Source organism: Dromaius novaehollandiae, chromosome 12, assembly GCF_036370855.1.
Source record: "Dromaius novaehollandiae isolate bDroNov1 chromosome 12, bDroNov1.hap1, whole genome shotgun sequence".
NCBI lineage: Eukaryota > Metazoa > Chordata > Aves > Casuariiformes > Dromaiidae > Dromaius > Dromaius novaehollandiae.
Window position 1 is genome coordinate 21,579,083 of NC_088109.1, and position 23,514 is coordinate 21,602,596.

Below are 23,514 nucleotides of genomic sequence, written 5' to 3' on the forward strand. Positions count from 1 at the left end.
AATAAGAGTTAATAATCAAATCCGTCCCAACCCCCACAAATGTTAAACAAAAAGATAAAAGAAATGCAAATAGCTATTGTCATGGAAAGTTAAAGTACCTGTCTGTATTTTTAAGTGAAAACTATTATCTCTATCAATCAAAATTTAAGAATACAATAGCACTAATCACACAAGGTGCTTTGACTGAGGTACTTTTCCTCATAAAAAGTTTTTTTTTTTTTTTTTTTAACTGGAGCATAAAAGTAATACACTTACAATTAGATACGGTATTTGTAATTTTGTTATTAAAAACCCTCAGCAGTCTTATTGTTAATAAATGCCTCCGAGTCTGTAGGCTGATTTGTACCCAAGAAGACCAAAGTCCCTACATATTTTAATAAGGTTGATGAGATTTTATTCAGCTTCTCACACTTTCCAACATGTGGTGGAACAGCACACTCTTCTGTTTGAGAGGAGTTACTCAAACCGAGGAAATAGTTAATCGGTAACCCAAACTACTACTTCTACGCCGCACATTTTCCACGTTTGTCCGAACGCCGCGCGTGGAAGCCGTGCCCCCGGTCGCCGTCTCCCCGCCGGCCGCCGGCAGCCTCCCGGCACGGCGCGGGACGCAGGCAGCGCGCACCGGGCGGGCGACGCCGCGCCGATCTGCCAGAAAGTCGTTTTTAAAAGTCGTCTGCTCAGACTGAATCAGAGAGCGAGCTGCGCGGTTAATAAGCGCGAGAGCCGAGCGCCCGTAATTACATCTATATTAAAAGAAAGAGCTGGAGATTAAAATACCTATAGCAAAGAGTTGAGCTCGGATGCCATTATGCAAACTGTGCCGCGGCGGAGGGACGGCTCCCACGCCGAGGAGCAGTAGGACTGTCATTTTTTCCCCCTGCAATATCAGGTTTCCTACTCTCCGGTGCTGGTGCTCTGCATCATGGCTAACATCTCTAGTGTGCTATTAATATCAATGAAGAGACGATTCAATTTCCACATAAGAAAAACCTCCCCATTACGGCGCAGACATTCGAGTGAGGACCCTTGCTAGGGAAACAATAAAGAGCGGAGTTGTTTTTTTTTCTTTCTTTCTTTCTCTCTCTCTTTCTTTTCTCTGCTGCTGCTTTTGCAGTCCTGTGTTGCACCGTGTTGGAAAGCTTTTAGCTAACAATGGAAGCATTATCTTCGGGATAGTTACAAAACAGGATTTGTTAGTACAAAGAATAATAACACCGAACTCGCCCCCCCCCCGCGGCCCCCCGCAAATACCTGCCTGCTGCGACACTGCATTTAGTACTTTATTCAGAAGTATATTCCAGAAACACCTGTATTCTCAATCTAATTCCCTGCAACAAACTCCCTAAACAGACCAGGAGGGCTGGACGGCTACGGCAAGCAAACAAAACACTTGGTGCCTTTCTAAAATGGAACAGAAACGAGAGTCTCTCACGCTAGCTACCGTCGTGCAAACTTACCCATGGAGGAGGAAGCACAAGGCTTAGGAGCGGCACAGAAATTCCCAGCCAACGGCAGAAAGTTGAGAGTTTGAAAACACTAGAGCACTTTGGACTATCCAGCCTTCCTGTGCTTCGACACGGGCTGCAGTGTGAGGAAGGGCTGGAGGTATGTGGTCTAAACACAACAAAAGCCACTGCCTTACTCTAGATTAAATATGCAGGAAGAGGCCCCTTTGCATAAACACAAACACTCAGCAAATGAGTAACTGGCTCAAATCAGACGCCTGCTGCGCCTTCTACCTGTCCTGCTCTCTGACGAGCTGCACGGCTTGTTTAAGGGGGTAGCAGCCACCGGATCGCATCCCGGCGTCGAGCGAACCGCGCCGCTCGCCTGGCAGTAAATAACAACAGCCCCGGCAGCTCGGTGCCAAACGCGCTTAAAATCGAGGAATAGCTCTGGCAAAGAAAGGCAGGCGCGTGCTGCGCCCGCTCTGGCTCGGCCGCCCCAGCCGCCACCTGTAAGACGCATTTTCCCTAGCCGCGCATCCACGGCGCTTCCAGCCCAGCCGCTCTGAACGAGGATGCAAAATTAGCACAGGCGCTTCGGGCTGAGCCGACACGCCAAACCTGAAGCTGCCTGCGCCGTCCCTGCGATTTGTTTACTATATAAAACGCGTTGCATGTACCAACCTGTTCTAGCTCTAATGAATCACTGGCTAATGCAGGCCTATTTGCTAGCTTATTTGGGGAAAAGGAAGAAATTCCTCAAGTTGCCCTGAAAAATGTTATTTCCGAAACACTATCCTCACAAAATGTCCCCTCCAAACTATATTTACTTCCAAAACCAGTTAAATTGGAGACCGTGATAACCACCAAGCACCTCTAAGCATTTATTATTATAATTAAATATACATAATTATATACCGTGATTTATCCTTGCTTCTAGAGAAATAAATTACGTTTCCGTCTCGTTTGCCCTTCCACCCCAGAAATGGAAGCGAGAAGCGAAATTTTAAAGCAATTGGAATTCACCAGTGTCCCTCCCTAACTTGAGGAGTCAAATCACATTGACCTCCTATTGTAAGCCTTAGCTACATGTTGGTTTTGGTAATTTAATTATTTTTTAATAACTGGCAGTATTAAACGATTGCTATTGAAACATAAATAAGATTATGCTCCTCTGCCCTGTGCTGCAGACGAGCGCGTATCGTGGACCGGAGGAGAGCGTGCCGCACCGAACCCTCATTCGGGAGGCCCACGTACGCACACGCGCGTGCAGACGGACGCAGGAAGCTTTGGGCTTTGCAAAATGCAACACATACTTACTGGATTCTCCAGCATGTGCCACGGATTATGTCAAAGGATGCTGGATGCAGCTAACAGCTTTAATGAGATTCAAACACGTTCGGTGCAGCTACGCACTCGTGTAGAGTGGAGGGAGTTTTTACTTTCCCTCGGATAAACCCTCGGCATTAGAGCACAATGAGAATTGCTAACACGAGCTAGTCAAGCCTAACCAGAGAGAAATCCTCCACGAGAGAGTCCTGCGAGAAATTTTAGAGCCCCTATATCATTCACTATTTTTGCACCAAAATGACCTTCCAAATAAGGCGTTAGATAATACGGTTCACACAGATGATAGAGATCTAACCTTGATGCAAATAAACCATAGAACAAAATTTAATCAGTATATCACTGTGTAAAAGCCTTTGTCCATCCCAATGGAGCTTCTAATGACTGTTTTGGCAGTTCTGGCTGGTAGTTATGCCTCCCTGCTCATATATATCTCATACTGGTTGAGCAAGCTAATGGAACTGCTGTTAGTGGAATCCAATATTAATACCCTGCATCGTGCTAAACTGGATGCAACTGAATATATTATACAATTATAGGTAGTATCTAATTCCATAGGTATTAGATACTGGACTCTAAATTAATATTTTAAAAGAGAAAGTGAAATAAATACTACATTTCAGGCAAGATAGCTACGAATTCTGGACCTGCCAGTCTTCCTGCTGCAAGGCTACGCTACGCTTAAATACAGCAGACGCAGGACCCCGACAAAAATCGGCAGGCAAGCTTTAGACGCTGAATGACATATACTGATGCATGGAGTCAAAGATGTCATCTTCATGCAAGCTCCACTAGTTATAGGCTTGAGAGAAAATGCAACAAAAAAAAACAAAATAAAACAAAAAGGGGGGGGGGGGTGAGAGGGGAGCGAGACCTCCAGAAAATAAACAGGGTGTACAGTTTCAAAGGCTACAGACACAGACATTTCATTGTTCAAGCCAATTATCAGTGGAAAATAATAACAACAGATGGATTCAGAGTCACTGACTTTTCATATGCACTTCATCTCTGCACAACAGATGATGAAATGCGAGAGCTATCTCGGAAAGGCAAAACATCTTTCAGTAAAAGAACTCTATACTCCAGATGGGGACCTTCTAAGGCAGCTGATTATCTTCTTATAATGTTGTAAGATAGACTTACTAAAACATTTCAAGAACGGATCAGATAGGATGAGCACAATGGCATCATTATTACAACTAAGTCGCTTCAGCTTCAGGCTCGCGACGGCGCTAGTCGGAGATGCAGTCGGGTCAGGGCAGCTTGTTTCCCATTTTCACAGCAAGGTTCCCTAGAACGGGACCGAAGCTCCGGCTTGGAGCCTGGGCGAAACGGCGGACACGATGTGTCTGCAATCGCGGGCTGTTTCCACTACAGCCGATAAACGCAGAGGGACCTCGTCATCCAGAGGCCTACGGTGATGTAGAGGAGGAGTAAGCTCAGCTGAGTCAATGGAGCTACGCCAGCGCAGGGCACAAGTGAGATTTAAAATCTTACTTGCAAAGCTTTTACGACAACTCATCTTTTTTATGGGAAATAAAGTATAATTTGCTTTCAAAGGGAAATAACAAATATATGTAAATTTTGGTGGTTCCGGTGATAAGCAGTTCCAACAAATGTCACAAACACCCAGTTAAGAACCACCTACCTATCACAACCTTCTCCCACTCAACTCGAATACCACAAAGTATGTGTTTTTGATAACATGAATCAGGTACACCACAATCTCAAAACTTAAAAAAGTAGTGGAAAAATTAGCTCATTAATCTTTAAGACAACATTTCTTTAATGGAAGAACACTACATAACTAGTGCATTAAAACGAACTGGTTGCCATTTCCACAGTTTCTTCTCCAAAACACTGCAAGGAAAATTTAAAAAATGACACGCTCTGTAAATCAATATCACATACAGAGGGGGAGCAATACACAACACACACTCTCACACACACACACACACACACACACACACGCACGCACACAGAGTGAACTTGCACCTACTGCTAATTTATTTCACAAGTTACAAAATATTTTAGAAGTACAGGGCTGTTAACTTCACAAATGCAAAGGAAAGAGATGAGTTTGCGGGTGCAAAGCACAGTGTTTCCCTGCTTTGTGAAGTACTTTGTCAAAAGTATATTCACTAGGGAACATACGAGCAAAGAGTAAATTTTGCCCAGGGCAAAATTCTGCAACTGCTTTAAGAAGCAAACAAGAACACAAAAGATGTGTAATACAACCATCTGGCTCTACTCATGCTATATCAATAATCCCCAAAATTTATCCCCACCCCCTTAATCAACCCACACTGATGCCACAAAACCAAATGGCATCACTTATGCTTCCTGCCCATCACATTTTGAAATGATATTTAATATGCATACAGTACATATTTGCATGTTAATCGATTTCTTTAAGAAAAAAATATTTTTGCTGCTTGAGTTATTAGTTCTGCTTTTTCTTCTTATTCACACTGGGATCTCTAAAACCACCAAGAAAGTCCTTGTGGTAAAGACACTCTCATATCGACACAGCGTGTCAGGTATCAGGATAACGTACCGGTCAAAATTTCAATCTCTTCTTCTCTCTAGTTTTGTGTCACAGTGTGAAAATAGCGGAGGGTGAATAATAATGTGCCAGCAAAATTATCTGTTCAAGAAACATGGGTAAGCAACCCATTTTCAACTTGGTTTTGGATGCGCTTCTAAGCGTTGCCCCTATTTGGGATGTCAGGAAGGAGTTACGCACAAGGCAAATGGGATTATTTTCCACATTTTTTCCACCTAGGATTTCAAATATTTGCACCAATTATTTTAAAGTGCCCACAATCAAGGAACCAGCTTGCTGCTCGCCATCACAGAAATCAATATGTTCCCGTAGAGGTGCGAGACGTTACGACTGGAATGTCAAAGTACAAACATCTCCTCTTCCCCGGGGCGACACGAGCACGCATCTCACCCCAGAACGCAGCGCGGGGCCAAACCTTCTTCCCACCCCAAAGAGGGGGGAAAAAAACGGGTATAACTCCCCCAGCACCGCTCCCAGGGGAGGACGGCATTCGGGCTGCCTTCTCCCATATCGCACGGGTCACCGCGTCCTACTCACCTAAACCGCTCACCGCCGTCACCGCCCCAGCAAATATCTGCTTAATTAAAACTAAAAAGCGTGTTCCCACCGCGCTTCCCACCGGAGGGGAGCAGCCCTTGGCCACCGGCAGGGGACACGCAGGGTCTCGGGCCCGCGAGGAGGATGGTGTGGATGAAGGATGGTGCACACCACGCTTCAGCCGCGCGGCTGCGCAAAGAGGCGGCGCGTGCCTCCAAGAGCTCGCACCCCCAATCTACGAGAGCCGACGCCACGGGGCTAGACAGACAGACAGACAGAGAGCCGGGGGAGTGAGAGGAGACATCGCGGAGATCCAGGTGACCACGAGAGGCAGTGATCTCAGGAACCCGGTGGTTTAACTGCTGTCAGGCTCTTTTTTTTTGTAGACGTAGCAGTCTACGAGGAGAGTTTGGAGGAGGATTTTGAAAGAGGAGAATGAGCTGGGCTCGCGGATGCTTACGGGGAGCTCCTCCCCGCGCGCGGCACGTTTCGGCTGCGCCCGTGGGCACCCGCAGCCCAAGGCAGGGCCCGGGCCCTACGCGTTCAACTGAAAGATCGGTCCGCTATTGTTTGGGGTTAGTTGCGTTCTTGAGGGAAAATCACCAGTGTAACCATAATGATTCATACCGCAACAGCCTGACATAAAAATGGTACCAAAAACAATACTTCAAAGCCGGTCTCTCAGGTATTTCGGAGACCAATCACCGCAGCACCAAGGTGCTGACTCAAAGTTCTTATTCTTAATTGACTACCGCTCTGCAATAACATACCCAACGCTAAAAACGCCGCTCTAAACCCAACGCAACGTGCGGCGCGAAGGAAACAACGAAGCAAGTTCAACAGCTTCTCCGTTTCCACCCAGCCCCTCCTCGGGCAACATGTCCTCAGGAGCACGTGCCTCCAAGCCACGGTGGGACCCTCGGCCGCAGCCGGGTTTCCATCTGCGGGGAGAAAGGACGAGCGGAGCACGGCCCCGCAGACCCGGCCAAGGGAGGCTCCCCCTCGGTTACTCCAGTAGAGCCCATGCCAGCGGACCACAAAACATCCCTGGTTTTAGTAACAACTGCGGTTATCTGCAGGACACACACGGCGAATCCAGCCACCGGATGGGGGACTGCACTAATTGCTTAAGTCTGCTGCAGTGTCTGGCCACCACTTGGCAGGCGCAGACACATGGCTGCTCACCAGGCGTAGGTTAGCACAGCTGGAGCCAGATGACAAGCTATTAAAGATATTCTTCCAGTGGCAGCATCTGGCTCGCTGGCATGCTCCACGTGCAGTTGAGCTGGGCGTTTTAAAGCTGTCTTCCTTGCTCCACCTTCCAAGCAGGCCGGCTGCCGTGGGGCCGCTCCTCTGCTCCCTTCACCCGTGAAGAGCAAAGCTCCTCCACGGCCGAGAGAAAAGTGCCGGGATTCGGGTTTCACGCGCTGGCGGCAGCACTTCTTGCCCTGCTTTGCTACGTCTGTACGGTCGCTGCGCAGGGAAGGAGAAACACGAACCCTGAACGCTCATGGCATAGGTAGGGCAGCAAAGGTGGAAATGCTTTGCCACTATTTTCTTTGGAAATAAGCATACTTAGAGCGGTTATGTCTGTTCCTACGTTCGGGCTACCAACCTGAGATCACAAACACTTTGTTAATTACTTTTTTCTAATCCTTTTTTGGATTGCTTTTGCTATTTCTACAGCTTGACTTGTACGGCTTCTTTGTAAGAATTGAAAACAGTCTCCCACAAACACAGGAATGGGTGAATGGTTGAGAGAGCTAATCCACACCTGGTCTACGTAAAAGGGGCTCATATTTTCCAAACAGAAACACAACTCCTTTTATATATGAACCAGATTTGGATCCAAGCGCTAAACCATTCACCACATCCTATGTGGGCCTCTGCAATGGTCAAGGAAAGAGGTGGTCCTTCATAGCTGCACACGCGCTGCTGCAGAAGCATCGGCTCCATCCTGATGGAGAGCCCAGAAGGAGGAATAGTCGTAAAGCTGGACTCAAATCCACGGGATGAGCCGATCTTCAGCTGCATGGGCGTTAACGGACAACAACCCCCATCCTGAACGTGCATTGTACAGAAGAATTTGGCCCTCTCTCCTTACTCTCGCTAGAAAAAATGAGGACCAGCACAGAAAATAGCTGAGAACTACATCTTGCCAATGCCAAAATACAGTAATAATGCGCTCAAAGTTTTAATTTAGAAGACTACAAAGTCTAGCTCATACATCATAACACCTTGAAATAACACTTCAAGGTCAAATCCTGTGCATTTTTGGAAACCACCAAAATATAATGAAGTTTTACTTAAACACAGCATTTACATTTATAACGCATTTCAGATTCTTCAAGTAAGCTAGACCACATGCTAGGAAAATGTACTTCCCACAACACACAAATTAAGTCATATACTGCCTTCCATCCACAGACCGAGCAGCCACTGGCACCAACCAAGCCCTGTGCATGGATCAAAGGCAGCGTGTGGACCTAAGAATATGATTTTTTTAATTGGCAAAGCATCAAATCCCACTAGTAGTTTATTTTTGTTGCCTTCCTTGTCCCTTTCCTACCCCTCCCACCTATTTCACAACGGAACATTTTTAAACCACTAGAAATCTTTGTGGCAAGGATGATGTCATACTGACACAAGATCAGGTGTGAGGTATGGTATGAATAAATACTTATCCGCAACCACATTTAATTTTCAATGGTTGGGCATCAAGAGACAAAGAAGTTCTTATGCAGACATATTAACTGAGGATTTAATTTTAAATGGTCTGCATTTAAAAGAGCAGGAACAACACGCAGGGCAAGTCTGGAAGCAAAAAGGAAAAAAAAAGCACCCCAAAACAAAACCAAAAAGCCTTGCACCTTCCTTCTTGTTTCTGGGAAAGCAATGCACAGCTCTACAACTTATTGCTCTTCGCAGCAATAAATACGTGGTACTTGACTATTTCTTCTTCTAAGTCACCGATACCATGCAGGATAATTGTACTTTATGCACTGGTAATAAAAACCCTCCCTATGAAAATAAATATGTATTTTACAGTAATCAAGCAGGAACTAATTTTGTACTTTTTCACAAGTAGCCATTTACTTTGGCAATGAATGGTAATGTGTAGTAGAGAACGCAGTATATGCGTTAACCCAAGAAAAATTAGACTTGAAAATTAATACACAGCGAAAGACAAATTTAAAGCAGCCTTCTTGTGTTCTGACATAAGAATATAAAAATGACATGAGCAGCTAAAGATTAGTTTACATACTTTTCAATCACAGCTGCCGCTCAGTAACCACAATACCTTTAAAATGACATTCTACAGAAACAGATACAATTCGGCTGTAACAGCGGCTAGATATAGTTAACGTGAAATTAAAAGGGCATTTTTTATTTACACACATCATACAGCACTGAGCCCCAGCACAATTACAACGGAAAGATTTTAAGCGTGATTAATTTAGAAATAATCTAGTGATAAATAGAGTGCATTGCAAGTGATTCTGCAGAGCAAATTTTTATCGCCAGCCTTAGATGTCAAAACACAGTTTCAGGGACGGAGAAAGAACGAGTCACATCTTCTTGGTTAATATTTAATTGGGTGCTAAAGATTCCTCGTAAGGACCTCTGAACCACCACTGACAGCCCCACAAGATGTCCCTGTCTGTGCAAAAGATACCAACCCTTTCTGTATAAACTAAAATAACATTAAATTTAATCAAACCATTCAATTAATAAATCACTTCAGTGGACATTGCAGCCCGAGCCCCATTTAATTACATAATTTTAAAAATATTTGCACACTGCAGCCACTAAGATTGGCTCTGAGGTTTCATAATACACACTTAACACTTGAGTTGGAGAACAAATTTATTTAATAAATGCAGAGCTAAGTGCAATAATGCCACTCCACTCAAACTGCAAAATCACTTAGCATATCCTGCGAGAAAAAGCAAATAAACTTTTTCCCTGTTTAAATGCACGTCGCTGCCACCACCGGATCTGGCTGCAGCCCGCGTCGGTCCAGCCCGTCTGCCGCATCCTCCAGCTCCAGCTCCTGGGGCTCCTGCCCCATCCCTCCCTCCCCGTCTCCTCCCCTGGCTCCCCGCTGCACCTCTTTTCCCGGTCTCCCCACCTCCCTCCACGTGCTCCGGCTCTGCCGAGTCCCGCTCCTCGCCTGCCTCCCGGGCTCCGTCCCGCAGCCCCGAGCCTCCCCCACCTGCTCTGTCCCTCCCGGCCACGCCAGAGCGCTGCGGCGAAGAAAACTATCTGCAAAAACAAAACAGGATGGCGGGAAGGGGCTGGGGAGGAGAGCGAGGGAAGGAAAACAGATGAACGAGGCCAAGTAGAGCTAAACAATTTCCAAAAGCAGCAAGGGAAACGTCTCAGCGCTGGGTTGCAAAAGCAGAGCCACCAGCAAAGCGTATTGCTCCAAGCGGGACTCAGGTCCTCGCCTGGGCGCAACGCCTGTATTTGCAGGACGGAAGAAAACCGTGTTACTGCTGTATATAACTAGGCGTGACAAAGCGGGAGAGCTTGAAATATATGTGGACCGAGTGGTGGCCTTAAATGATGGGAAAGAAAGCAAAGCTAGGAGTTTGCCGCAGCTTATAGACACAGCTGTGTGCAGCAGCACAGACTTCGCATTCATTCATATAGAACCGGCTTTAAGTTCCTGTGGTTCTAGCATGCTTTTCTGTACAAAAGTTGAGCCTCAGAAATAAATAGGTCTATATTTGGCCTGCCCTGGATTCAAGAAGTTCTCCACAGCACTTTGCATAGAAACAATTTGAATTAATGCAGGCTAAGTTTTCAAGATTATAATATTCTTTACCAAGCCAATGGATGCACCTCTAAATTCACTACCCTGACAAATAGTAGAGCTCTTGAAAGTCTGCTTGTATTAGTTTTATGGATCTATTCTACTGCTTAAATCAGGTCTCATTAAAATTACCATCCACACAAGTTCTCCCACTGGGAAATCTACATGCCAGAGCTACTCCAGCTCCGCAGGCGGTGCTCGAAGGGGGTTGCGTATCGCAAAATAGCCGCGGACGCGGCGGGGGGGGGAAGGCGAGCAGAACGAGAGGACTTCAGGACAGCAAACAAGTTCCTCCTTATCCTCCTCTGATTTTCATCAGTGCAACTTTTGCTCAGGTGGTGCAAATGTACCCATGAAAAGAAATGCTCCTGCCAGAAATGACACTGAGGGGGGAGAAGGAAAAAAAAAGTGTCCCTCAAAAAGCCAAACCCAGCCTCCAACGTCCATTTTAGCGTGAAAATGGCAGGCTAAATATGCAAACACTGCACCTGACAACTTACACTAAAGCACAGGATCTGCACACTGCCCCTCCAGTTTAATTTTTAATAGTAACAGTACTTAAATCTCAGCATTAATGTATTAATGTTCAAATGAATACAATTAAGGGCATCTCTATTTTCCTCTGCGCTAATGACCTGGAAGATCTCTCCACTGCTCATATTTGTGGGGAATATTACAAATACATTCTGTAGCAGTTGTTTTGGTAAAGAAGCAAAAATCTTTGCCTTTTAAATATAAAGTAACAGGAATAATGAATAATATATCTTCTGATTTTTGTTCTGCCATGATATATATATAATGATATATAAAATGTTCATTTATTATTATCACACATCCTAGGAAGCAGACACGCAAAATTACTTTTTTTTTTTGTCTTATAAGGGTCATTTATCATACAGAACGTCCTCCAAATAGGTAGTCCTAAAATCCCAATTTACAAAGACATTTTTTAAAGCCGAATTCTTCAAACAGGGCTACTCTCCTGATGGTTAAAATAAAAACTTTATGATATTGAAATATCTAGATTTAAGGGGGGAGAAATGTTCTGCATTTTCTTTTAGAAGTTCCTGCTCCTGACAAATTAACGTCTGCCTATTATTTGTACCTAAATCTTGCCCCATTTATTAGTAACAAAAGCACTTGTGACCCTCTTTAGGCCACGTTCACTGAAGAAAAGCATTTACTATAAGGGCATTAATTTTTATCGTAACATCTGTGATCTTTGGGTGGGGAAAGGAAACGCCATAAAAAATGGAGCCTGTATACACAAACTATCAGGCAGATTTTAACACTTATGCAGAATAATGCAAAGCTTTATTTTTTTGATGTTAGCAGGCGCTTCTTTTTCCCCCATTCCATTTTTCAATATGTAAAATGACAAAATGCAAAAACAAAAACATGAAAATGTGCTTGTTAGGGCTGGCCTAGTTTTTTGAAACACGCACAAAAATAAAACCCACTCATAAGATCTTATTTTAATATGTAATAGAAGAATCTGGCAAACATTAGCTGGGATAAGTCTAGCCAGCGAACACAGACTAACATACTAGTCTGCTGCTTCTACGCAAAATGGAAATTTGATCTTGTTCTTCCAACATACAAGAGCAGTTTCTTCAACCTAAAGAGCACCGCATTAACATCCCGCCCGAGCGCGCGAGGGGATGCGCCTGCTTCACTGAACACCGTGTTTCTGCTCAGATCCTTGGCTCTCCCACACGGCTGTGCCAAAATTTAAAGTTTTAATCATCTTATTTGCTGTCGATTTGAAAACGGAGCCCTCTCAGCTCTCGCCTCTCCTCTCGCTCCTTTGCCAAAAGATGGGGCTGGTAAAAATAAGCCAAGGTAAACGCACGCCTTTTCCCCAAAGCGACACCGCCGCGGGCCAGACCCGGCACCCGTGGGGCGAGGGAAACCCAGCAAACCCCAAACACAGCCACGACGCTCTTCTAAAGTATCTTCTCTGCGCCCAAAATCTCCCCAAAGTCGTGCAGCTTCGAGGCAGCAGCCTACAGGGGAGAAAAAAAGGGAGAGATGATCTAGAAAGACTAAGGGCAGCGCCGGAGTCGCCACGGCTAACAACCCCGAGGAGGAGGAGGAGGAAGAGCGGGAGGACGGCGACAAAGCGCTTCATTATAAACCCCAACATGTTGGAAAGCCAATCTCACGCTGACGATATGCGTATTTTGGGGATTGCCTAAGGATGAGGAAGGTTCTGACTTAATCGGCTACCTTTCGGGACGGATCGCCCCAGCGCGGGCGCTGAACTCCACGGCAATCCCATCAGAGCGGAAAGAGCACGCAAAACGCCCGAGAGAAGCCTGGCTAATGCCACAAACGGCGAGGAAACAGCCGCGAATAAATTCATCACTTTTCAGACTTGGGAGGCAAATGCTGAAAGCAGCAGCAGATGGGAAGGGCGAGAAGACACTTCAGAAAAAGCGCATTTCATGGGGCACCTGGCCCTGAGGTAGGCCTCCTTCCTCTCCCTAAGACCACCAGTTTTACCCCAATAAAATAAGCCTTCCAAAAGAGCAATGACCACGTCTCTTCTTGGAGTCAACTAAACTTAAGATCTCTCTCTTCTGTGATAGGCGGTGATAAAAAAAATTATTGGGAAAAGTCTCTGTAAATAAGAAAAAGCTTGAAAGCCGTATGAATTCAGGTATCCGAATGCACCTTCTCCTCCTGATGGGCAACGGATCCCATTAAAAAAGCTGCTTCCATCTACAACTTGCACTGGGGCCACCCTCCATCATTTCAGAGGCCCTCTATCAGCCCGTATTTATCCAGGAAAGACGACTTGAAACACCACATTGTGCCCAAGCCGGACTTCCCATCTCGCGCCAGGGCGGCATGGAAACCACCACGGGGGCAAAACCGCCCAGGAGAAAGGACCTGGGGGCAGGTAACCCCCAAAGCGGGCACATGCTGCGATGACCATGAGCCCTTTGATGTCTTCTGGAAGGCCAAACCTCAGCTCGACGCGTTTTTTTTTAAAAAAACAGCCCGAGACACGGCAGCAGAACGAGGACCGCGGGGAAGAAAGTCGGCGCAGAGGGACCCGACAACTGTTATCGGCCGCCGCACTTCAAAGGGCCGCGGGCCGTATCACGGGGCCTGATCGGACCGGTGCCTCCCCCGCCCCGACAACGCAAACACGTTTATGGCAACGGGCTGGGGAGCGGCCGTGGAGGCTCCCCGGTCCCCCCCGAAGAGCCGGCCCGATTCGGGGCAGGAGCCGCCCAGCCCTGCTCGCCCCGAGCCCGCTCCACGCTCACCTGCGCCTGGACGTGGTCCAGACCCTCCCGCAGCTCCCTGTTGCACTTCCCTCTCTCTCTCCCTCCTGCGCGGGAAAGCTTTGGCAACTGAAATCTATTACGATGTCAAAAGGTAGCTGACAACATAAAATGTATCCCGCTGAGCTGATGCCGCGCACTGCTAAATTTACAACAACATAAGTATCATAAAAATTGTAAGAACTGCAAATTAACCACTGATTTTTTTTAGTTCAGTGACATAAATAACAGTAAAGATCTGGATAACTTCCAAACATCTTTACAACTGTTTAATTTGTCAAAATCCATCAAGTGTATTTCAACCACAAACCTGTCCTCTGCAGTGCATTAGTTTTCACATACTTGCACTGGCATCAAAAGCAACAAAAATCACGCTTATATAATTACTGTATTCGGATGTATCTTTCCACCGCCACGCATTCACTTCTGCTTTTCTTCCTCAATGCTTCTTTATTGACACTAACAGTCAGCAATGTTTTAAAAACATTTGTGCTACAAGAAAGAAAAAAAATCATTGCTATTTTCCATTCTCCGTAGGTCTGCCCGGGATACTCAAGGAGGAACGTTTCTTTGTTTGCCGATTTGACCATTTTTCCGCTCACGTGTTGCGTGTACCTCCGAAGCCTGCGTCAGCAAACCCTTCTATTTACTCTGTTATTTGTGCACCCGGCTTTGTGAACGTACAGCCGCTTTTCCAGCTGCTGCAGTAGCACAGGTAAAAATCAAACATTTTGCGGGGTAGGTGCTATTGCTTTTCCTGGGAGGGGCCAGGAGGAGAGAAAAACTCATTTTTAGGTATCTATTTACTTTTTATGGTAGATTATCAGTTATTGTCTTTTCTAAGGCATCCATTTACTGAAAAGAGCACACTTCTTCCACAGTCTCTGTAAGATTAACTCAATTTGAAGTCCAAATTTATTGAACTGATAGTAAGACCCAAACTTTGTGCACTAAAAAAAAACCATTTTTTTCTATTATCTGACCTAAAATAGGTCAACTTAAGAATTTCAACAAATGTAGATGTAAATTACTGCTGCTTTTGAGCACTTGAGTTTACAAGTAATAAAAGCCCCTCAAATAAAGACGCTACTAAAAACCAGAATTTAATCAACTTCTTTAGGACATGGGTTATAATTTTATTGCATGTCTGCAAGAGTCTTGCAACACCAGAGTTCGGAACCTTAAATATTGCACCTCATCCCTGCTGCAATACAGATGTGCAGGTATTTTTGGTCTGACTGATGCTGGTGGGTTTGTGGGGATGGAGGTGGCACAGCAAACCTGCTGGCCACCAGCGATTTCTTGCAGTTGCCTGTCTTCTCACGCGAGAGCTGATACTCAGGGGACACCGCGCTGTTCCTGCACTCCCACGGCCAGCCCGCAAAGCCTCAGCTGCCGTCAAGACCGCACAAACGATGCACGCGTTGACTTGTCCCCATGTCCCCAGGCGCCTGGCATCCCAGGTCTGGTGGCTTCACCACTGAATGATGCGCGCTGCCAGGATGACGTGGCCAGGTCCCATGGGGTACCAGATGCAGCAACACAGCACGTTTTTTGAAGCAGGGTAATATATACTGTGATGTGTTATACCACACTGATTTCAAGACCAAATCTCGACCACAATGGCTACCCATATGGAAGCAGGAAAGGAAGTCGAAGGATCGGGTTTGATGTGATAGGTTAAACTCCATCCCCCCGCAGTTAACCATACAGTAAATCTTTTCATGCTGCAAGAGCAAAATAGAGTTATTTACCGTGTGTCTTAAACAATAGGATTTATGCTTAAAAAGTACAAAACGCAGAATATAAAACAGCTCTAAAAATTAAGCACCTAGCTATACACGGAATTTGGAATTAATTTTCTGGCTGTATTGTTTGCAAGAGCAGTATACTTAAACGGACACAATTCATTCGGTGACACCCAGAAGTACCATGCAAGTGCTGTGGAATGATGTAAGTAATTCAAAGCCCTTTGATTAATTCTCATATAATTGCACATAACTGGAAAAAAACACAGCAAGTTGGCTTGCTATATTGTATTGCATAAATCAGAAGCGATTCCCACAAAATCTCTCCTATCCAGACTATTTTATCGAAGCAACGTATAGCTGTTAAAACAATTTTTGAGTGATTTTGATTCTGTGGTGTAATGAGTAATGAAGAAAGCACAACTTTTTTTATTCTGGTTTACAGCGATGATACACGTTTCTTCTTTGACTAAATCCTCAGTGACTCAGTTCTACCTGTTTGCAACAAGGAGTTCTCACGTATTCCCCTACGCTGAAAAATAAGCCTTCAGCTATCCCGTTCCCAGCTCACACAGAGGGGAAGACTTCGGGGTGCCTGCGAGCTTCTCCAACTCGTGCCGTTCGCTGTAGGATAAGACCCAACACTGCAGTGTCCCAATAGCTTTTAAACAGCAAACAGCCACCGGTACCACGCAACACTGCCTGAGATCAAAGAGGCACAAAAGCGAGCTCTTTGCAGGTAAAAGGAGACCCTCCGCATGAACCTGAGCAAGCTTTCTCACTCGATTCAGGGAAAGATGCACTTGGCCTGGGTTCGCTGCCCTCAAAACTAGTCCTACGCCTTAGCAGTTGGCTTCTGCAACCATCTTGCTCTGTGCTTCACACCAAACTTTGAGACTTAAGCATCTCTGTCCAGTAATGTGCCATGCGAAGGCCATAGCTACTTTGTCCTACATGGACACTAATGTTTTCAGGCCTGGAGACTTAATTACAGCCTCCTCTAATTGGCACACAATGCTAAAGTGTGAATATTAATAACATTAACCAAAAAAAAAAAAAAGTGATTAAGATGGCAAGCTGAAGACCAAATCAATAAATCAACGGTAATCTTTTTTCTTAATCACAGTGCCTACTCCACCCTTTCTATTGATCTTTTTCTTTTTTGTTCTTTATTTCACGATAATCTCCTGAATCTTGATTGAATTAGTTCAAAACAATTGCACACCTACCCAGGATAAGCCACGCTTTCGTTTTAAAACCCTTGCAGGGGTAGCAGCTGCACGGGGAGCTGTACGACATTGCTGAGACCGACCTTTCATTTCTCAGCTTCTCCCTTCCCTTGGTTCCCGTCCCTGAATCCACCAGACAAACCGAACAACTTGGTGAATTTGTTGGCAGTCGAAATTTGCTCTGTCTAGCAAGGATGTAATTGTGATGGATCTGACCCACTCCCGGTCTCTATGATTTATTAGCGCATAGGTTTCAAGAAACCTTCCTTTAACTGTCTTACTGTAATCTGAAAACTAGCACAAAAAGCAAACCATGTATCTTTAGACGTATCTGTTGATCAAATATTTTACTCCAGTGTTCTCTACAGCATCATTACGGTACTTGCACATATTCACCCTAAGTATAAATCTTCAGCATATCCTACATGCCTCTGCAGCAGCTTTCCTGGAAACGGGTTTATTGTGTTCTAGTAAACTTCATTGTTATTTATTCTCCTTTAAAAGAGAAGTTAGACTTCACTGTATTTGCTCCTAGTGAAGACAAGTTTCTGCCTATCAAAAGCCAAGTTTACTGCAAGGACTCTTGTAATATTGATAATGGGTAGAAATTACACATTTTATAAGGGAAAAGACAAAGTATTTCATGTTTTATAATAGCTGTGCTCATATCATAGTTTCACAAACTGTGCTTTCATACAAAATTATAGCCTTCTCTCCCGAGTGACCTAACCTGCAGCTATTTAGGATACATATAATGGGGCACACTGTTAACTGCAAATCAGCCGGTGCACCGGCTTCAGCAGAGATTTTGCAGTTGGCTTCCAAAGACTTGTAAAGTCATGATCTGACCCAGTATTTTCAGCGTAGGGCTGAAATCTGCTACCGAAGGAAAACGAATCAGGTTAGATAAACCAGCAAATAAAACTTTTAAAACTCGAGAAAATAAAAAGGAGCCTTCGGGTTGTGAGCTGAAAAGGATCTGACATTTCAATTAACAAACAGTAATTACAGATATTACTGAACAGAGGAAAAGGAAACTGAAATACACTGAGTGAGAAAATCAAGTGCGAAACGTGCTTTTAGGATGCAAGTCCAGCTGACAGACCTTTCGAGCAAGTCGGACATCCCACAGAGAGCCATTAATCCTCACTGAGATCCTCACACACCACACCATGGCCAGCAGCAGATCTGAGGGTCTAGCAGGCTCTCTTATTTTTTTAAGTAACTAAAACGAAGTAACTGAACAGGTCCCAGACCGAGGTTCTCACTAGAAGCAGCCGGTCCCTCGGCTGGCGGAGACTGAAACGCTACACCCTGACCGGCGAACAACGTCCGGCAGGTAAAGACAAACAAACAGCAGTAGAAAGTCGATGATGCTCCGCAGCGACGGCCGGGAGGCTCGTTACCACGCAAGGAACCTGCCACGCAGCCGACACAAATTGTCTCCGATTTGATGGCACCTACCTGCAGAGAGGAGCATTAGCGACGGGCTCGCGCACGCAGATAAACGCCGCGCTATTTCCCCGGGCTGCTGCTGCCACTTTCTCCGGTCTATCAGCCCCTTCCTTAAACCGATCGCTATTTTTATTACGCTCCTTAAAATATGAAGCGGGAGACTCCTCTTCCTGAAACGCATTGGCTAGATAGATGACGCCTTTTAAATAATATTCTTTTCTTGCTGTCCCTGATCCTTGCAATGTTGTTGCTTACTTTGGAGGGGGAAACAAAATCAAATGGCCAGCCATATCTCTCCATTGCAAAGGGAGTGGTTTCCCAAGAAAAGCATAGTTTTGTTCCCTTGCTATTTCCTTTCGGCACTGCAGACAGGCAGGCAGCAGACCTGCTACTAAAATTGACCACGGCAGCTAGAAAACAATGCTAATACAGAAAATACCTGCTGCGGTTTCTGGGCAGCAGGTAGCCTTTTTTTTTTTTTTTTTTTTTTTGGGGGGGGGGGGGGGGACACGATCTGAATTGTTAAAGTGGCTTATCATTTCCAAATTCTGAATTTGGTGGAAGAACAGGAAAATTATGGGGAAATCACACTTTTTAAAGTCTAAAATTAGATGAGATGCCATTGAAAAGGAGACAAACTTCCAGCTTTATTTTAAGAACCGAAATTGTGTTTCCTGCTTGCATTGCTGCAGTTCTTCTGGAAAGGAAGTTGCCCCATAAGAAACAGGCAAAATATAGAAAAACTTTTGGATTCAAAAATGTTCTCCCCAGACTTCTGTAAAAACAAAATCCAGAGGCTGGTACAGCACACTGGTTTCACTGTAGAAGATACAATGCCAAAAAAAAAAAAAAAGAAAAAGAAAAAGAAGTGTTCACTAATACAATAGATCATTGTGCTCAGAGATCTACCACATATGTTACTCCAAGGGCTCTCAACCTTAAACTTGGAAAGTCTAAGACACTGGAGCCATGATATATAAAGTAAGACCCAAGTTCCAAATATTTGATTTAGCAAAGTAAATATGGTTGTTTTTATTGGGTGCAACAAGCATTTTTCACAGAGTGAAGAATTATGGTAAACATCTGCTAATCATACTCACAAAAGAGGTCATTGTGTTTAAATCCAAGGTCATATTAATAGCTATATTTAATTAATAAAACCCAACAGTAATATTACCCAAGTTTCTAACAACGTCTGCTTCCTGACACTCAAGGACCTATTCATTAATGGACCCCTTATATTGTTTTCTTCTTGATATTGCTGCTAAACTCGTACAAAGCTTTTAGGCCATACAACAGAAGCCTGACTTAGAAGTAAACTGCATCATGTTATGCTATATGTCTCTGGAGTATTATACCATGTGGACGTAGTTTCTGAACACATGCACTAACAGAAATACTGGAATATGTGATATTCCATGAAGGTGGTCTTGCAGTTCCAAGTTTCCGTGTCTTCTCCTTAACAATGTGATAGGCAAGGTGATGACATGCTCTTCCGAGCCAAGAGATAATGTGCTTTCTCTGTTGAAACATGCATTGCCTAGGTGGAAGTTAGAGCTGCACCTGCATTTTCATGTGAACCTTTCTCCTTGAAAAGAAAGAAGAAAAGAAACCCTAGCTTTTCAAGAAATGTTGGCTTTCCTTCATACTTCTAACCTATCCCCTGGTTAGATCTAGTAGGGTAGCCCATCCATGTGTTTAGAAGTTGCACAGGCCTAGTGAATTATTGCCCAAAACGAACACAGCGTTTCAATATTTGTAGTTCATTTTGCCTGTTAGGCAAGCTGCATAAAAGTTGTTTATCTCAAACAGGAAAATGAACCTGGTTTTCGCTTACTCAGAGGTAAAACAGCACAGCTTTTTTCAAATCTCGGGTATCCAAGATGAAACTGATACAAATGACAAAAGAATCAGGTCTTAAAGCTTCTAATTTTCAATGGCTTAAATTTAAAGAACTGGAGAGCTTTTGAAAAGTAGGCTTTGTTGCACACCCAAACGTCCTCATGTAACTACAGTCACTGATGTTTATAGATTTTTTTTCATGAAAGATAAATCTTTCAGTTTGTTGCATGAAAAATCCTTGAATGCACTGTTTATTCACTGAATTTCCATATATCCTTTACACTTGAAGTTATTTTCTCTTTTCCACAATGTATATGAAAACCATGACATTTTATATATTCTACACAAGTTGCTCACACCATACTGCACTATTTCCATGTTATTATATACATTGCAGTAATGTCATTTCCAATTCATTACAAAACACTGCACACTTCTATGCACCAGATGTCCTAGCTTTGGTAGGACCTATCTATTTTCTACCCAACCAGTCCTGAAGGCAAAATAGTTGTTCCTGCATGTTTGCATACAGCCAGGTCATTTCACCGACTTGCATCAGACTTCCACCCTAGCAGACAGCTACTTTTTCTTACCCTACTTAAGAGAAATTTCACAAGGGAGCTGAGAGGGAGAGCGGCAGGAGGAGGAAGGAGCGGGGAAGAAAGGGGAGATGAAAGTAGACAGTGAGACATCATCTTAGACTCTCCTCTTCAAATATGTGTGGGGACTTGCAGCGCTGGATACAACCAATCCACAAGCTAAAAGCCACAAGAAGGATCACACCATGTTGTACTAAATTTAAAGTTGGGTACATGCATACATGCATGCGGAACAGCAAGATAAAATAGTAGGTGAGTTTATACATAAATTCACAGCTGTGGGTAGTAAGTTACAATAAACAGCAGAAAGAAGTTGTGGGCAATAAATCCTAGGCTAAAGTAATTCATTAGCCATTTTGGCATCACACTTAGGCAAAGCATCACTTTGATCTAATGTATTTCCGTGCACTCTGCTATCTTCTGCACCGATTGTGCTTTGTCGAGATGAAGGGCTTTTTATTCCAAATCAGAAAGTGATACTTCTGCACTGATGCTCTAATTTAGAAGTTATAATTAACAGACTTAGTGCTAATCAGATCTCATCATACCTCCCCTAAGGCCCCAAATGTGGGAAACAACAGAACAAACGACCGAAAGTGCCTCGAGACAGCATCTAAATTTGTGCCTTCAATTTTGTGCATTCAAATCTATGCATTCATATGTGAGAAATTGGTAGGAAACACGATCTTGTGGTTAAAGTACTTGCACAGAAATCAGGAGGCCTGAGGTTTGTTTCCACCTCTGCATCTCTTTGGGCAAATTAGTCAGGAGATAATTTTCAAAACAAGGAATGGTCCGTTGCCTGCAGAAAAGTGCATGCAACGCTATCCCATGGAGCTGACATGCTAAATTGCACATGCTTTTTGTACAGTTGGCCCTTACCTCTATTCAAAATACTAACCACACTTGAGAGATGGGGAAACTAAGTTTTCACTCCCAGCAGCACTGTATTGCCCAGTGTATTAATCTGCGAAGTCAAGACATTTAGAGCAAAATGCAACTGTACCATTGCAGCTAACAAAATGTGCTATTTAATCCTGCTTCTGTAGATTCACATTTTGCATGTCCAAAGGCAGAGCTTTGTACCCACAAACAACTACTAGAACAACTGCAGATGTCCTTGGGGCAAGTTTGCGTGGTAGGAAGTGAAAAAAGGGGCTAACAACATTTTTATCAGGGGATCTTATTTTTGCTCCTTTTGTGCCTTGCATTTCCAAGAGACGGGCTGTAAAGCCACCAACGAAGCACAGCTCAGGGCTGGTCGCAGCCCTCGTGTGGTTGGGGCTGCTGATCCTCCTCTTCCTCCTCCACAAACAGCACAGTAGGAAGCACCTATAGGGGAGTCTCTTTAGTGCCTTCGGTAAATCTGGTCCTATATCAGATATAGGAGTAACTAACACAGTCAGTATGTGACAGGCGACATCTTCCACAAATTTCCCTACTGCATGAACCCTGCAATTCAACCCCTGCTGCTGCCATTCCTTTTGCCTCACACACTTTTCTTCCCTGATGGCACTCAGCAAAATGAATCTCCCTTTGACTCGTACTTGTCAAAAAAGCCCCAAGACTGCTTTGCCGCACAGAGGCTTAAGAGCATACATCAGACTGTCCCATACGGCAGCCGCGCTATTCCTGCCAAGCTCCGCTCCTCCGGTCGGCAGCTGCCGGGGTATTCGTATATCATCGACTGCGTGCCCAACCCAAGGCAGCTGAGCCCGCACAATTAACATTTCAACATCCGCGCAACTGCTGCATTGCAAAACCTCACCATTCATCATTTTGTCATACCAGTTAACCAAAAAGTAAGTTATCCTGAAATTTTTGGTACGGGCTCCCTGGCTGCTGGCTGTCCAACTCTTGCATCCATACTGAAGGATTATTCAGTGGAGACACTCAATCTAGCAAAGGACTGGCTTCTTTATAAGCTCTATACTTGTTCGGTTGAACCCACCAAAGGTCACGCTAACTCTCTGGCTTGGAAAGCGCATCCCTTCATTAATATAGGCCCAGTCATACGCAGGATGTTTTCAAAGCAGATGAATTCACCAATCATGGACGGCACGCTTCTGCCTATGGTTACAGAAGGATTACCCAAGGTTTCTCCCAGAGCTGGCTCATCCCTGACCTCCATTTCCTTCATGCCTGTGGTCAGACCAAAGCTCGCTGCAGAGGCAGCGCGGGGGCCTGCCAGCAGCTGAAGGTTTGCCACCAGCTCGTTGGAATTTGCCACAAATGCACAACCGTCAGCACGCGGCAGCGCGCGCTGGGCTCACTCGGCCACCTTGGATCCCACCCACCGTCCCGAGAAGCGAGCGGCTTCTCCTGCCCATCTGCAGCCGTGCTGGCCCTCCAGTCCAAACGCAGCCGGCGAGCGCAGGGCGAGGAGCAGGCAGCCCACAACGTGCCCGTCCTTCACTCTGCTCTTGAGATAGCAGCTGGTCACGGTCGCTCCTGATCCAGACCTGCACCAGCGGGGTGAACACCAGGAGAGCCTTCCCCAGACAGCCAAGCTTCTTCATGGGGCTCCCGAGCCCCTGGAGCTAATCAAACCTCACAGATAACTGATTTTGCCTTAAACCCTTCCGGTAGATGTTTACATTTTGACTTGCCTGTCAACTAACACCAATC

At 44.9% G+C, this 23,514-nt stretch overlaps 1 protein-coding gene across 13 annotated transcripts in view; it reads right to left on the reverse strand.

The window, feature by feature from the left end:
- Nucleotides 1-23,514, reverse strand: part of FOXP1 (forkhead box P1) — a 376,121-nt gene that overhangs the window by 218,125 nt on the left and 134,482 nt on the right. The window contains exon 1 of one of the 13 annotated variants that reach the window (XM_064519193.1): nt 1,461-1,599. The exons of the other annotated variants lie outside the window; for them this stretch is intronic. The gene's annotated coding sequence lies outside the window, so the exon portion shown is untranslated. Of the gene's footprint in view, nt 1-1,460; nt 1,600-23,514 lie in introns of those variants that run through there. 13 annotated transcript variants of the gene reach the window in all.